This window comes from Ascaphus truei, chromosome 1, assembly GCF_040206685.1.
Source record: "Ascaphus truei isolate aAscTru1 chromosome 1, aAscTru1.hap1, whole genome shotgun sequence".
In the NCBI taxonomy this organism is placed as follows: domain Eukaryota; kingdom Metazoa; phylum Chordata; class Amphibia; order Anura; family Ascaphidae; genus Ascaphus; species Ascaphus truei.
Window position 1 is genome coordinate 234054067 of NC_134483.1, and position 16403 is coordinate 234070469.

Sequence of the window (16403 nt, forward strand, 5' to 3'; positions counted from 1 at the left end):
GCCTTGCTCATGCGGGAATGGGACAAATTCGAAATAGACAATTGCTTGCTCTATCGGGTGGTGCAATACCACAACCACCCGGATAGGCAACACTAGTCCTCCCTAAGAACTTACAATACCTGGTGTTGAAGTCCCTACATGATGATCATGGACATCTTGGTATTGACAAGACTTTTGGGTTAGTCAGAGATCGATTTTTCTGGCCCAAGATGCGAGAGGCCGTTGAACATCACTGTCGCCGCTGTACTAGGTGTATTCAGCGCAAGACCCTACCTACCCGAGCCACCCCCATGGGCCATCTAAAAAGTTCTGGTCCTATGGACCTCGTGTGTATGGATTTTCTGTGTATTGAGCCTGATAGCCGGGGAATATGCAACGTGCTGGTCATCACAGACCATTACACTCGGTATGCTCAAGCCTTCCCTACTAAAGACCAGAAAGCCATCACCGTGGCGAAGAAATTATGGGAAAAGTACTTTGTACATTACGGCCTTCCCAACCGCCTTCACTCTGACAAAGGAAGGGATTTCGAGAGTACATTGATCAGGGAACTGCTCAAAATGCTGAACATTGCCAAATCCTGAACGACCCCATATCACCCCGAAGGGGATGCACTACCCGAACGTTTTAATCGGACCTTACTAGACATGCTCGGAACACTACAGAGTGCTCAGAAATCGGAGTGGAGTCGACACATGGAAGCTTTGTGCATGCGTACAATTGCACCAGACACGAGTCAACTGGAATCTCCCCATACTTCCTTATGTTTGGGCGAGAGGCGAGATTGCCAGTGGATGTGCGTCTTAGAGTCTCAACGGATGGGATACATAATGCTACCCACTTCAAATATGTGCAACAACTCAAAGACAGCTTGCAGCAGGCGTACCAGCAGGCAGAGAAATCCACCACTAAGCTAAATGCTGACAATAAGAGGCGATACGACCATAAGGTCAGATATCGGGAACTTCGGCCAGGAGATGTTGTGTTGCTTCAGAACTTGGGCGTACCAGGCAAACACAAATTGGCCGATCGATGGAGAGACGGAGTGTATGAAATAGAATCCCAGATGCCTGGCCTCCCGGTCTATCGCATCAAAGACACTGACGGCTGGGTCAAGGTATGGCACCGCAACCATCTTCTCCCCATTCCACAAGTGGAAGATGAAGAGACAGAAATACTGGCTACACCGCTCAACGGTGAGCCCGACTTATCAGAGCTGGGTCAAGAGACTGTCAATAACGAGACCCACTCTGAAACTCCTGAAGATCCTATGGAAGGACCCTCTCAAAGGGACTGCTCCACAGAAGGGGCATCTCCCGGAGGAGCTACGGGTAAAAGGCCCCGTAGGCCAACGCCTACTAAGGTGGCACCAACAGGCCAGCCTTTGGATCCACAGAGCCCGAGCTTTGTGCCTAAGAGAGACTGTACAGAGACATTTCTCCCCTCAAGGGAAGAGGCTGAGCCTCAGGACTGTGTTTATTACTCCCCCGAGGGAGTTGCAGAAGAACAGCTCCGACGGAGCCAAAGAGTCAGGTACCCTCCAACTCGGGTCACCTATGATCAAATGGGGGCACCCCATTATGAGGCTCAGCAGTGTTCTCGGAGCAAGATCCAATCTGTGATTGTGATGCTCATGGAATTGTGTAATATTGTATAGAGTCATGCATGTGCTAAGTTATGTGGCAAATGCATTTTCATTATATAACTGCTGTATATAGTTACATTGAGTTGTGTCCCAAGCGAGGACGTTGGGGATTTTACCAGGGGGAGGATGTAGTCAGGTCCCCCCTTGCGCACTCACCCCCTCCTTCTGTTACGCGAGCCGCGCGTTGTTGTAGTTGCGGCCGGTTGCCAGGGACGCGGTCGGGCCGGTTGCCGGGGACGCGAGCAGGCCGGTTGCCGGGGACGCGGTCGGGCCAGTTGCCGGGGATGCGAGCGGGCCAGTTGCCGGGGATGCGTTCGGGCCGGTTGCCGAGGCCACGATCACGTTGCTGGGGTCTCGGCGGTCCGTGGAGTAGGACGCCGCCATTGGAAGATAGCTCCCGCATGCGCAGTTAGAGCAGGTGCGGGAGAACGCCAGTCAGCTCGCGCATGCGCAGAGGTAAGCCCGCGAAGCCCTAGCCTACCAGGGAAGGTATTGGCCAGGGACTACAGATCCCATGAGCCTTAGGGAACCCCATGTGACGCCAGGGAGCCAATAGGACTGCAGGAGCTCCCTGCTTGCAGGGAATGGATATATTTCGCGGGGTTTTTGCACACAGCAGTTGGTGACTGAAGCAGCTAGGGGAAGGAGGTAGGGTGCAGGAGTCAGTGACACTCTGCACTAGGCCAGCAATCCCCTAGGCCCCAGACAGCCCTGAGTCATCCTAGCTGAGTATTGTAGGGACAGGCCCTAGGTTTGGGACCCTGCCCCATTATCTATTGGCTAGTAGTGTACCACGAACATTGATCGGTTGCTAAGAGGGAGCTGGACTATCTCCACGGAGACCAAGCTAGCAGAGACTGCGGCCTGCTGGCAGCAGACAGATCCTCGCCAAGGTACAGACGGTGTGGAGCTGCGGTGATATTATCCACTCCGGAGTTCACCCCACGCGTAGGAGGATATCCCGGCGGATCCAACCCCAGGGGTATAGCAGCACCCGTGGCTGGAGCCCGGGCAGGTAACCCACAAACTCATGTGCACCAACAAGGCCTATCACCAGACATAGTGGCTGCGCAGTCACACACACATATTGGTATATGACTTGGGAGTGCGAGACATTGGGTTTGGGTTACTGGACACAGGGTGGGATCACTCTTTGGAAGGTTAGCATCCGCCGTGACGCATAAGGTTAGCGTCCGCCGTGACGCCTATGTGTTAGCGTCCGCCGAGGCGCCTAAGGTGGTAGCGTCCGCCGCGACGCATAGAGTGTGGGCTACTGCTGTAGGGCAAGTTAGCATCCGGCGAGACGCCGTGGTCAGGTTGCCCTTAGCGAGGGACACCTGTTGTTATGTGTTGATGTTGTATTCCTTCTATGCATGGTAGTAAAGGTATTAGTCATTATCAATTCCGTTGTACGTGGTTATTGATTGTCCTGCGAGGAACCACTCCCCCTCTGGTGGGAGCCATCGCAGGTGGAGGCGCTGCACCTATTGTAAGTGGATGTCCATAGTATTGTATTGCCCCAGGTTCCCCGTGGCGGAAGTTCAGCCCTCCTGGTTGCAAAACAGGTACAGCACCACCCTGATAAGTAGTCAGATACACCTACCCACCTAAATCTCACTTAGGGTGTGGGTAATAGGGCTACACAACACATTGCAGTAACTGAGGCTATTTTGTCTGCAGACATTGTAAATACTCAAAAGTATAAAGAAAGGGACAAGTATTGTATAAGAACAAAAAAGAGAGTAGAGATGTGCAAGTCTGCCGAGAGATTAATTTTCCCATAGTTTCAAGCGGACTTTCCAAAAGATCTTTGCAACATTTACATTTATTTTTTTTAGCAAATTTTGAAACCAAAAGTAGTCAAAATGAATCAAACTTTTTTAGTGTTAGGTTACTTTTTGAATTGTAGCAAACATTTTTGCCCAATCAAAAAAGGGTGAAATTCGCTTAAATGTGAAAAATTTGCACATTTCCAAAGGTGATGTCATTTTTAAATAGACGGATTAAAAAAGCAGGGGGGTCCCTGCAGTCCCATTTAGTTTGAATGGGACTGCAGGAACCCCCCACTGTGTTAATCCAATGGGTCATTAGGAATCTTCCAGAAATGTTGAGGCATGTTGAGGCATTTAAAGTGATATTGCCTCAGATTTTCCAATGCATGTGATCTAACACTGGTGGTGCATCTGTAGCATCATTTATTTTCGGCGGGGGCCCCACGAGGTGCGACATGAGCACTTTGTTGTCCTCACCTTGTTCGTGGCAGAGCCGCGCTGAGTCGCACACAGCTCATTTGCGGTCAGCCGAAATTATTTGTGTCGTTATTTATGTTGTTGCACTTCAGTGTTGCAGCGGCTGTTATTCGAACAAATCACGGAGCCGTTTTCGTGTGCGCTGCTGTACTCCACACAGCATTAACGCGGCCAATCACCCCAGGCACACGTATTTATTGCGGTTGCTTTGTTTGAATTTTATGGATTCTGTTTCTTTGTGTGCAATGAAATGAATGAATAGTAATGTGTACAGTACTGTGCTACTGTGTCAATATCAGGTGTTTAAAAACCAGAACACTAAAATGCCTTTTTCTGTTCTCGCCTGAACCCGCGTCTACAGGCGGTACGGTTGGAAGAAAACACGCGCCATGAGGTGGGTATTCCGAGGTATACAACGCGTGAAGTGTTCGAATAATGGCTGCTGAATCTATAGGTGAATATTTTCGCCTATGATACTCTGAATGCTACAGTTCAGTTCAGTAGTAACCTCACAGGTGTCTGAATACAAGATAACATGTACACGTCTCTTTGTTTAATGGCCTTGTACATCTCTACTGTTGGAGTTTCACACTTTATTATAAAAACCCTATGTATTAATCAAATATGTCTCATAATGTTTTGTACTGTACATACAAGCATGGGATATGGTGTTTTATTCATGCCACAACAGACTGGAGTACAGTTATGCCTATATGATATATTGTGTAATTCAAGCCGGAACAGATGAGTGCATCTCTATCTGAAAAGTATCAGTATATCATTGACATGTACCTATACTATGCAAAAACACCAAACCAAAAAGACTGGAGAATTTCTATTCGATACAACTTAAGCATTAGCGATTGCTTTATTAGAACACCATGCCCTGGCAAGAGGGGAGGGTGCTGGGCACTGAACGCATCATGAATCAGTATGTTCAATGATGACAACTTTAGAAGGAGAAAGTGATTAACTTATAGACCTTCCCAAACCGATGATTCCAATCTGCCCCCACCCAAGTACCTGCCTCTACCCGAGTTCCTGCCTCCACCCGAGTACCTTATCCAACCTTAGTGCCTGCCTCCACCTGAGTACCTGCCCGAATGGCATTACTAGTATGGACCAACCACCTCCTAAAACAAGATAAGCAACAAGATCCCAACTACATCATCGACTCAAACAACTAAGTACAGCAGATCACTTGCATCAACAATTGGTTGGGGAAGGAAAACAAAGGTTAGCATATTCGGGGATGGGATAGCAAGGCAAGAAAGGGTGGTTATTGTGAGCAAACAAGTAGAAGTATTGAGAGAGACTGTGGTAGATGAAAGTGGGGGAGGGTAGTGGTGCAGGCCAGCAAGTGTAGAATATTAGGGCATAGAAGCGAGTTCACAGCATGTTGTTAAGTAGTATCCTCACGTAGATGAGGTGCAAGCAATTGCCATTCCAACCAGAGACTGACATCCTGTATCGGCAGCCATGTTGGTGTACCAGGTGATGACAGGAAGTATCCATGTTTGTACTACAAATCCTCACAAGGCTTTCCCTAAACTAGTTTCAAACTTTTTACTGCTAAACAATCACATGACCCCCCCCCCCCTCCAATAAAACTTGTAGAACATGTTCATCTTTGATATTACTAACCATCTTCTGTGTATTGTACACAAAGATGCATGGAGCGGTGACTGATAGTCTATCATTCAACATTTGTAGCTGTTATAATAACATATTATAAAGGGAAACTGATTGATTGGAATCGTTGCCTCTGATCAAATTCATGTTAGCTATATTTTAATTATCTCATCTGCATTTTTGTTCAATGTTTTATTTGAAACTGAGGATAGTATTTTTATGTGGGCAGAAATTAAAAGGGCAGGGCAGACAGAGCTGTCAAGACATGGTACCCAATTAACAGAAAAGTATTCCCTAAGCAAGCTGGGACATTTCTGAAACTCATCCACCCACAGTGGAAATATGAAACATATTACTGATTAAATTCCAGACTAACATGCATGAGTGGATGTTTCCCTTTAATGCTTTGCCAATTTGTTTCAGTGCCATCTAAAGGCACTATAAATTAAAAAATATCGTCATTTGCTTTTGGGCTGTCTTCTGATCTTTCCCTGAAGTGAGTAAAAAAAAAAACAATTTTTACTTAAAATGGAATTTCTATATTTGAAAAGTTTGAAATGGCACATTTGCCACAAAGTTGCTTAATTTCACCTTTTTCATTTTTTTATAAAAGGGCATTTCTGGAAATAAACACTATGAGGCAGATCCACAAAGCTCTCTTAAATTAGGGCAAATAATATTGAGTTACCTAATAGATAACAGATTTAATTTTTCCTGATTTTACCAGATATTTACAAACCTAATTATATGCCATATAGGCATATTGGCAAGACCCTACAGGTGCCAGTATGACTGAAGACGGTGCTGGTGCTGCTGCAGCTGACCTTGCTTTGGTAAGGATCAAAAGCATAACATTTACGACAGAGGAAATAGAACTCTTCAATAATGGGATGGTAGATAACCACATCGAGTTACTTGGGGCTCTTTACTCACAAATGAGAACAGAAGAGAAAAATAGAATATGGGGGCATATGCTGGCCCAAATTAATGCCCTTCTTAAAACACAGTCCACTCGGTGGACATGTTAAATAGTAGGCAAAGGTTAAAAAAAAAATTGGCTGTCCATGTTACCCACACAAGGCACACCGGAGTGGGACCACCATCTGAACTCGAGTTCTCACCCTCAGAGTGCCGATTAATGGAGGTGAAAACACCTTCACAGGTTGTTGGAGCACAAGGGGTGGTAGAAACAGGGATATTGCCCAAGATCAATCTGGAAAGTCAAAACAGACTACATATATTATACATTATATATCAGTCTCATGTATACATGTACCATTTTACACAACTTTGAAGATCATGCCTCAGATGACTGTATTATTTGCACTGCATGCACATGTGGTGAGTAATTTGCAAAATAACCTATATGTGGCAAGCTGCGGTATATTACCCCATAATATTTGAGTATACTATATGACATGGCTTTCACATTACAGTCATATTCCAATAGGTATAAAGTAATCCTTTTTGCTAATTTATTCTGATCTTACTCTTCTCAAATCACAATGACACCACATTAATAAACTGTTAAATACATGCATACCCCGGTTTAAGGACACTCACTTTAATTGCACTCGCAAGTAAGGACATATCACCCAATAGGCAAACGCCAGCTCGAGCATGCACCGATCAGCACGTCCTGATCAGCAATACCAGCTCCCTACATGTACTGAAGCTGTGCACAAGCAGGGAGACTCTAGAGCCTGTTACAAATGTGGTATTTACATCAGTTATGCACATATATGACGATTGCAATACAGTACAGTACATGCATCGATAAGTGGAAAAAAGGTAGTGCTTCACTTTAAGTACATTTTCGCTTTACATACATGCTCTGGACCCATTGTGTACGTTGATGCGGGGTATGCCTGTAGACTTACAATATGTAAAATAATGAATATAACAGCATATTCTTATTAAAGGTAATGTAAAGAAATTGATTTTTATGCACAGTCTATATGTTTTTCTGCGTTTTCATCTTATATGTCTATTGGGAGCTGCATTCTAACTTTATCCTACAGTACACATCTCTTTAATAGTTGTTAGAAAAAGTTTAAATCTTATTGTACACACATACTTTAGACTGTAAAGAAAATATACCATATCATAAATCTGTGAGAAAGAAAAAACCTGGTGCCAAATATTCAGTGGAAAGTCCTGTATTCCTCACGGAATCCGCACACTTGCTTGACAGGCTATGTAATGAGAGCAAAACAAACAAACACAGATCATAGTGTAACACTGTAGGGTAAATCAGTACTACACTACAAATCACATAAAACAGTGAGACTATTAGTGACAATTAAAATACACTATTTAATAATATAAGAACTATGCTATAAAATGGTATTGTCAAATACAGAGAGCCGCTGGTCATCCGGGGTGGAAAAATCAGAGCCCTACTTACAATCAGCAGGGTATAAACACGCGGTGTAATGACAGAGTCCTCTCGGCGCAGATGGTGTCCTTGCAGAGTTGAAGCTCTGCTCCGCCGTGACTCACGTCCAAACCGTCCCTTCAGGTTCCCAGGAACAATGCCGGTGACGAAGGCTGGTTGGTGAGGTGCACAGCACAACAGCACGTGTGGCCGGTTCGCCTCACTTCCGCCTCCTGCTTCACAGGCTCTCTCAGCGCGCCCACGCGCTAGTGTGCCCGTGTCCTTAAAGGGACAGTTAATGCGGTCTGATCACCGGGAGCTGGGAGAATTGAAAGGCTCCAGACCAAATGTCCCATAAAAGTCCAATAACCAAATACAAAGTGACTGTGTCACATGCCCTACGCGTTTCGTAGACGTTACTCTACTTCCTCAGGGGCTCAGCCTTCGTCACCGGCATTGTTCCTGGGAACCTGACGGGTTGGACGTGAGTCACGGCGGAGCAGAGCTTCAACTCTGCAAGGACACCATCTGCGCCGAGAGGACTCTGTCATTACACCGCGTGTATATATCCTGCTGATTGTAAATAGGGCTCTGATTTTTCCACCCCGGATGACCAGCGGCTCTCTGTATTTTACAATACCGTTTTATAGCATAGTTCTTATATTATTAAATAGTGTATTTTAATTGTCACTAATAGTCTCACTGTTTTATGTGATTTGTAGTGTAGTACTGATTTACCCTACAGTGTTACACTATGATCTGTGTTTGTTTGTTTTTCTCTCATTATATGGCCTGTCAAGCAAGTGTGCGGATTCCGTGAGGAATACAGGACTTTCCACTGAATATTTGGCGCCAGGTTTTTTTCTTTTTCACGTATTTTCTGTTTGTACTAGCAGTAGGTACCAGGCAGCCTAACTTTAAGTTAAAGGTATTTTGTAACTTGTCACATTGGTGTTTAAACTTTAGCGCTTTTTCACAATTTTTTCTTTCACATATTCACATATCATAAATCTGTGAAACATATTCTACATTCATTTTAATCACTGAAAAACAATATAGAGTTTATAAAATTAACTTAATGACACTATTAGATGCATCTCTTATGTGTTTCTAACTTTTATAATAATAATAATATGTATATTTGTATGACATATGTAACTATTTCAAAGGAAAGGGTTAAGTCCCATACCCAAACAAGTTATTTGTGTACCACTTTACATCTGCCTTTGTCATTATAGGCAATTCCCAGAAATAATAGTATGATAATCATGGTCTGGCTGTAGATAATAGCTACTTTTGACGTGACATATTTATTGTAACATTATTTTTCTGCTCTAACAAAAGCAGAGGTTGGTGGATATGCGATGTTACACTAACAACTTATCAGCATCTAATTTGCATATGAGTAATTGTATCGTCGTGGAAAGTTTGCAATACGATATTTTTCTGGTTAACTCAAGGTCATCGTATCAGCTTTTTCTATTCTTTTTTTACACTAAGATCTTTCATAAATCTAACTTTGAATGTGCAATTTTTGTATGATGCTATAAGCCTTTTATACATCTATTTATATTATACACTGGGTCATAAACAGTAGAGATGTAAAGCTTTTTAATTAAAGTTTACAAACAAGATAAAAATACATTGTGAAAACAATTCCAGTAAAAATGGCAAAGGTTGCCAATATTTCTTTTCCCGGGGTCACATGTAAACTACTATTCTAAATCTGCTTACCTTTCAGCAGGAACTCCTGCGGATGCAGAGGTCATTAATTTATCAGATGACCCATCATTTGACGAACATCTACCAAACCACCAGCCACCGGTTCCATGTGTTAACTAATCTCCTCTGGTAAAACAACTCAGTATTCAACAGTATTTAACAGTATTGCCCAACTGACTGGTGCAGTTAATGGGCTTTGATGGGAATTTCCGCAAGATATGGAGAGTTTGTGAGTACCATCCATTCTAACAATGCCGGCTGCATCCAGTGACTTTGCTGGCAACATTAGGGGGCTCATTCATTATTCACACTCCACCTCGTCCATGAATAAAACTTTTCAGCTATCTACTTATTTTGTACTTAAAATTTGCCTGATAAATTGGCAAAAGTATCCCATTTACAAATAATTTAAAACAAATTGGAGGAACAGTAATTAAGCATTATAACGGTATAGTATCAGCATAAGTGATGGTTCATTTTATACAATGACCAATCTAGTCCTTCAGTCTTTGCATCTTGATTAGTAGCCACATAATTCTATACTTATGTTATGGATACAGCTTAATTGCTTCATTTTTTTGGCTTATGCAAACCTATGTATGAAGCATGCATAGGTTTGCTTCATGAAGCAAACACATTGAAGTTCTAGATTTAAGATATTTAAATTCACTATTGGTGAAAGTATGCAATGATAGAACCATTAACTTATATCTTAAGTGTTATCCATCATGGCCAAATGACAATTTATGAATGCGTCACCTTGATTTTTAGCAGAATACTGTATCATTTTTCTTCTACCCCTAACACTAATATTCACATCCCGATGCAAGTCAATGGAAGTTAAGAAATCTCCTGCATTTTATATTAAATCTCCCTGAAAGAAGCCTCATTCTGAAACCTAGATGTAACTGATTGGGGGACTCATGCTTCCCAGCGTGTACCCGTCACCCCAGTTCTCACAACCTCTAACCACCCCTCTTTCCTTCATCCTCACTTTCTCCCATCCTCCTCTCACGGCCGTTCCCCAGTGGCGCGGTTTCCATGCCCTGACACGCATAAACGTCATGTGCGTGGCTCCTGCACTGTGCGCGCACGTTCCCGGTCACTCACCACCCCCCGTGGTACCTGTATCCCTCGGCGTGGGTCTATCACCCCAGCCCTTGCATTACCTGGCTCCTCCACCTCTCCTTCCCTTCCGCCTCCGGTGCCGAGCGTCTCCCCGGCGGTGCGTCCCTCGTGCCCTGTGACACGCGCGGTGCACGTGCATAACACACTTACAGAAGGCGCGCGCACCCGCTCCAGTTATTTGCCGCCCCTAAACTCTAGCTCCACCCCCTGTGGCTTACAAGCCATCTCTCTAGATTATTTCCCTGTCTCTTCCCCTACTCTCTCAGACCTATCCCTGCAAACTCTCACTCAAGCCTCTGCTCCACCTCTCATCCCTATTGGTCCCACTTCCTTTATAACCCCACTCTGTCCTCTTAGTCATTGCTCTGCATAGCTTTCCTGTAGCTCCTCTGTGGGCCGTGTCTATGCCTAGCTCCCTTGTCTGTTTCAGCGCTGGTTCCTGTCCCTACCCCTGTTTGGATTCCCTTGGTTTGAACTTGTGCACTGCTTTGGATTTGACTACTCTGCCTTCTCCTGCCCTTCGACCTTGGCTTACGGACATCACTACGCTGCCTTCTCCAACCCTTGAACTCTGGCTTACGGACATCACTACGCTTTTCTCTCCAACCCTTGAACTCTGGCACACGGACATTACCCTCCGACCTCTGGCACCCCGGACTCAGCAAGTATATGTTAACCCTTTCTTACCAGGCCCGGCAACGCATTACCACACTCCGGGCACGCCCTCACTGCTGTGGGTGCGTGTTATACACTTACCCACCTCAGTACTGGGGACTGGCCAGGTCTGCGGGCATACAAGCGTTACATTATGCAGAGCCCAACAAATGCAGACCCTCCTGAGGTGGGCCAAGGTGTTTCCGTGGAACATTTGCAATTTGTAAGTAACCAACCTACCACTCTGTCACAACAACATTCCAATTTATCACTCTGGGAAACCCCAGTTGCCCCGTCACCCTCAGCTCCAGTGGCTTTAAGTAATCCTGGACCACGTACACCACCTCCCAACCGGTAAGATGGGGACCCCCTCGCATGCCGAGGATTCTTGAATCAGTGCAAAGTTCAATTCAAGATGTCCCCCTCCCTCTTCCCTACTGGTCGTACCAAGGTGGCCTATATCTATGCCCTACTCACTGGCGATGCACTCGCTTGGGCATCTCCTCTCTGGGAACACAAACCTGAATTAAACCAAGATTACCCCAAGTTCCGGCATGAGTTCCAAAAGGTGTTTGAAACACCAGCACGTAGGGAGACTGCTGCTTTTTCCTTGTTCCATCTCACTCAGGCTCGTAGGTCAGCTGCAAGATATGCGGTGGAGTTACCTACAATCGCCGCAGAGACCCAGTGGAAAGACGAAGCTATTGCCGCAGCATATTGGCACGGTTTGTCCGAAACTCTTAAGGATGACCCCACAGCCCATGCTCGCCCCTCTTCCCTTGAGGATCTCATTGCTCTCAGTATCCAAATGGATCAGCGCACCCAAGAACGACGCCATGAGCGTCACTGTTCCCGCTCTCTCTCGCCTCAGTCTGTTTCTCCTAGGTCACCTCCTTCGGCTTTCCTGCGTTGGATGCTCCTAAACCGATGCAAATTGGTAGCCAACAGCCTCGGGCTGCTGAGAAAGCATGACGTCGTGAGGAGGGTCTCTGCTACTATTGCGGTTCTCCAGAGCACCGACTCCGTCACTGTCGTCTGAAGCCGGGAAACGGGAACGCCCAGTAAAGGTAGAGGGGCTTCTACTGGGTAATATCTCTCCTTGCCCCTCTCTCCCTAAGGAACCACCTAAGAAGATAATGCTCCCTGTAACTCTGGTGGGTCCTGATCTTCAAATAGAAGTGGAAGCTTTTATCGATTCCGGGTCTGGTGGAAACTTTCTTGATCACGCCTTCGCTTGTAAGAACCAAATTCCACTAGTCAAGAAGAAGTCACCCATCGGCCTGGAGGCTATCGATGGATGACCGCTCCAACCAGCCTTCATCATTTGGGAGTCTATTCCACTTACCTTGACCACTGCGGATGGTCACACCGAGGTAATGGTCTTCGATGTTTTCCACTCCCCTACTGTTCAGGTTATTGTGGGATTGCCATGGCTCCAGCTTCACAACCCACGTATAGATTGGACCAATGTGTTGCCCATCTAATGGACTGCTACCTCTCAGAAGACAGCTACTCCTCCTGCTGCCATGCTCGCCGGCCTTGACACCACCTCTTCTAACCACTCTGCTCTGCGACGGTGTATCACGAGTACTTAGATGTCTTCAATAAGGTACAAGCTGAGGTTTTACCTCCCCATCGCCCCTACGATTATCACATTGAGTTAATTCCTGGAACCATACTTCTTAAGTCTAAGTCGTATCCCTTATCTGTGCCTGAGACGGAGGCGATGACGTCTTATATCCAGGAGAATCTGGTGAAAGGGTTCATCCGCAACTCTACCTCTCCCGCCGGGGCAGACTTCTTCTTCGTGAAGAAGAAGGATGGCTCTTTAAGACCCTGTATCGACTTTCGTGGGCTTAACAAAATTACGGTTAAAAAATGATATCCTCTCCCTTTAATTTCTGAACTCTTTGACCGTCTTCAAGGAGCTTCTATATTCTCCAAACTCGATTTAAGAGGAACCTACAATCTTATTCGTATAAGAGATGGGGACGAATGGAAAACCGTGTTTAACACTCGTTCGGGACATTATAAGTATTTAGTGATGCCGTTTGGCCTCTGCAATGCCCCTGCTGTTTTCCAGGAGTTCATGAACGATATCTTCCGGGACGTTTTGGGGACCTTCGTCATCGTATATTTGGACGACATCCTCATTTTCTCTAAAGACTTAGAGGAGCACATTCACCATACCAAACTGGTACTCACTAGGCTTCGTGCTAACCGCCTCTACGCAAAAATGGAGAAATGTCTGTTCCATCAGACTTCCACAGCCTTCCTAGGCTATATTATCTCTGACCAAGGCTTTACCATGGATACCGAGAAATTGAAGCCTGTACTCGACTGGCCCTTTACCGAATTCACTCAAGGCCGTGCAACGCTTCCTTGGCTTTGCCAATTACTATCGGAAATTCATCCGTAACTTCTCTACCATCGCTCTACCTATCACTGCCTTGACCACGAATGGTGCTGATCTGACTACCTGGTCTCCTGAAGCCATGGAAGCCTTCGAATTCCTCAAAAAAGCCTTCGTGTCTGCACCCATCCTACGGCATCCAGATACTTCCCTTCCCTTTACGTTAGAAGTAGATGCCTCTGATGTGGGAGCTGGTGCAGTACTGTCTCAGAAATCCACTCCACAGGAAAAACTCTATCCTTGTGGATTCTTCTCTCGGAAATTCTCTTGGGCTGAGAGAAATTACGATGTCGGGAACCGTGAACTTCTGGCCATCAAATTGGCTCTCCAGGAATGGAGGCATCTTCTTGAGGGTACCAAGGAACCTATAGCCATCCTCACTGATCACAAAAACTTATTGTATATCGAGGGGGCTCGTTGCTTGGGATCCCGTCAAGCTCGTTGGGCACTGTTCTTCTCTCGATTCAATTATACTATTTCTTATATTCCCGGCACCAAAAATTTCAAGGCTGACTCTCTCTCGCCAGTTCTCTATGGAGAACGAATCTAACGAATCTTCAAAGACAATTCTTCCCGCCAAATGTATAATTTCCGCCAATAACTTTGATATCTTGGACGAAATTAATAAAGCCCAGGCTCACATCCCCAGGAGATTTAGGGTGCCAGAAGGATGCTTGTACACAGCTCTGCGTTTTCGCCATAAGATACTTCTATGGGTACACTCTTTGAGATCTGCCAGTCATCCAGGCTTCAAGAGGACAGCAGACCTTATCAAATGGAACTTTTGGTGGCCTAATATGAACAAGGAAATTTTCAATTTCACCATTGCTTGTCCGGTCTGTGCCCAGAGCAAGTCCGCCCGACACAAAACTTCTGGTCTCCTCATGCCTCTTCCCATTCCGGAACAACCTTGGAAACATATCTCCATGGACTTTATTGAGGAACTCCCCAATTCTAAAGGTATGAATACTATCCTCGTTGTAGTAGATAGGTTTTCCAATCATTCACACTTTATACCCCTCAATGGTCTTCCTAATTCAGCTACTTTGGCCGACATTTTTTCTAAGGAAATTTTCAGATTACACGGTGAACCTATTTCAATTGTTTCAGACAGAGGTTCTCAATTCATTTCTAAGTTTTGGCGTCCTTTTTCCCAGAGACTTGGGATTTCCCTTCTATTTTCCTCGGGTTATCACCCTCAGACCAACGGTCAGACGGGGAGAATGAATCAGACCCTGGAGCAGTATCTCAGATGCTTTGTGTCTGCATCTCAAGACAACTGGTTGGACCTATTACCCTGGGCCGAGTTTGCTATTAACTCGTTAAAAAATGAGTCTACCAAGAGTCGCCTTTTTTCATTAATTTTGGATTCCATCCTAGCAGTCTTCCCCTCTCCTCCCTCCCATCTGGTGTTCTCGCAGCAGATTCTCATATTTCCACTCTTCAAAACTCTTGGAGGAAGATCCTAAAAACCTTGCAAAGTACTGTTCAAAGTCAAAAAACGAAAGCAGATCGGCGACATCAAGCGGTCCCACTATTCAAACCCGGAGACAGAGTTTGTTTATCTTCTAAAAACATCCGGCTCAAGACTCCTTCCCAGAAACTGGCTCCGAGATTCTTGGGTCCTTTTAAGGTCCTCGTGAGGATCAACCCGGTCGCATACCGTCTTGCACTTCCTTCTACCATGAAGATTCCCTCAGTGTTCCATGTATCTCTACTTAAACCTGTTTTCCAAAATGCCCATTTTCCAGATTGTCCCCAAAGACCTTATCCTGTCGTCATTCAAGGACAACAAGGTCACTCCATACTCGATTCTTGTTGGTCCAGAGGCAGATTGCAATTCCTTGTTCATTGCAAAGGATATGGGCCGGAGTAACGTTCCTGGATACCGTCTCACCATATTCATGCCCCAATGCTCCTTACGCAGTTTCGTCGGAAGTTCCCTCATAAACCTTGGGAGGATCATCCGGAGTCCGATCCTCAAGGGGGGGATACTGTAACGGATTGGGGGACTCACGCTTGCCAGCGTGTCCCCGTCACCCCAGTTCCCACGACCTCTAACCACCCCTCTTTCCTTCGTCCTCACTCTCTCCCATCCTCCTCTCATGGCCGTTCCCCCGCGGCACGGTTTGCATGCCCTGACGCGTGTTTGCGTCACGTGCGCGACTCCCGCACTGTGCAAGCATGTTCACGGTCACTCACTACCCCCCGTGGTACCCGTATCCCTCGGCGTGGGTCTATCACCCCAGCCCTTGCATTACCTGGCTCCTTCGCTTCTCCTTCCCTTCCGCCTCTGGTGCCGAGCGTCTCCCCAGCGGTGCGTCCCTCGCGCCCTGTGACACGCGCGGTGCACGCGCATAACACACTTACAGAAGGCGCGCGCACCCGCTCCAGTTATTTTCCGCCCCTAAACTCTAGCTCCGCCCCCCGTGGCTTACAAGCCATCTCTCTATATTATTTCCCTGTCTCCTCCTCTACTCTCTCAAACCTATCCCTGCAAACTAACTCAAGCCTCTGCTCCACCTCTCATCCCTATTGGCCCCCCTTTCCTTTATAACCCCACTCTGTCCTCTTAGTCATTGC